Below are 1,284 nucleotides of genomic sequence, written 5' to 3'. Positions count from 1 at the left end.
TTGGGGATGGGACCCCAGTCTAAACATGATATTCATTTATGTTTCATATATACCTTATACACATAGCCTAAAGGTAATTTTATATAATATTTTTTATAATTTTGTGCACGATACAAAGTTTTGACTGCAACCCATCACGGGAGGTCAGGTGTGGAATTTTCCACTGCTCACAAAGTTTCAGATTTTGAGGCCAGCTATGGTTGCTCACACCTGTAATTCTAGCACTCTGGGAGGCCAAGGTGGGAGGATCACTTGAGCTCAGGAGTTCAAGGTTATAGTCCTACTAACTACTTGAGCGAGAGCTCGATTTCTTCACATGCAAAATGAAAATATTTAATAATAATACTTGCCCTACCAACCTTCCAGATCTACAGTGAGAGTCGAATGAGATAAAATATGTGAACATTCTTGAAAACTGTGAAGCTAAGGTACCATCCATTAAAGCAAAAGCTCTTTGTTGGATGTGAAATTTTCCTTTATTTTTTAAGACAGAGTCTCACTCTGTGGCCCTGCATGCGGTGCAATGATGTCGTTGTAGCTCACTGTAGCCTCATACTCCTGGGCTCAAGCAACCCTCCTGCCTCAACCTCCCAAGTAGGTGGGACTACAGGCACACCCCAGGACACCTGGCTACTGGCTACTTTTTGTATTTTTAGTACAGAGGGGGGTCTCATTCTTGCTCAGGCTGGTCTCGAACTCCTGAGCTCAAGCCAGCCTCTCGTCTGGGACTCCCAAAGTGCTAGGGTTACAGGCGTGAGCCATGGTGCCCGCCCCGTTGGATGTGAAATTTTAACCTTGAATGTTTCTTCCCATCCTTATCCCACATGTGAATCAATAAACCTCCTGCTTAGAGACATATAACATGCATTCGTTTAAAAAGCAGTTATTGAAAATCTATGTGCCACACAATAGGCTCAATGCTAGACATACAAAGATGAATAAGGCACGGCTCTTGGTCTGGGGGATATCAAATTCTGCAGTAGGAAAACAAATAATTACAATACAATGTTCAGCATGCTATAGTAAAGGTATATTTACAGAATTGTGGGAGCACAGCAAAGGGTTTTAAAAGTAGTCTCTTTCTTACAAGTAGGTTTTAAAAGTTCAGAATCCAAAGTCTGGCAAAGTCTTCTCTAGCTGCCCGAAGGTCAGCTATTTTTTCCCTCCCACTCATAGATAGCTCCCCTCGTGCTGATAGAGACAGATCACTGACAGGCAACTTTCTCTCTGTCTGACCTTAGAAATGACCTTGAAGTTAGTAAAGAGGTATCAGTCATACCCCGA

Source organism: Propithecus coquereli, unplaced genomic scaffold, assembly GCF_000956105.1.
Source record: "Propithecus coquereli isolate 6110/MARCELLA unplaced genomic scaffold, Pcoq_1.0 Scaffold141, whole genome shotgun sequence".
Classification (NCBI taxonomy): domain Eukaryota; kingdom Metazoa; phylum Chordata; class Mammalia; order Primates; family Indriidae; genus Propithecus; species Propithecus coquereli.
The sequence above is the reverse complement of the archived record's forward strand: the minus strand, read 5'-3'. Positions refer to the sequence as shown.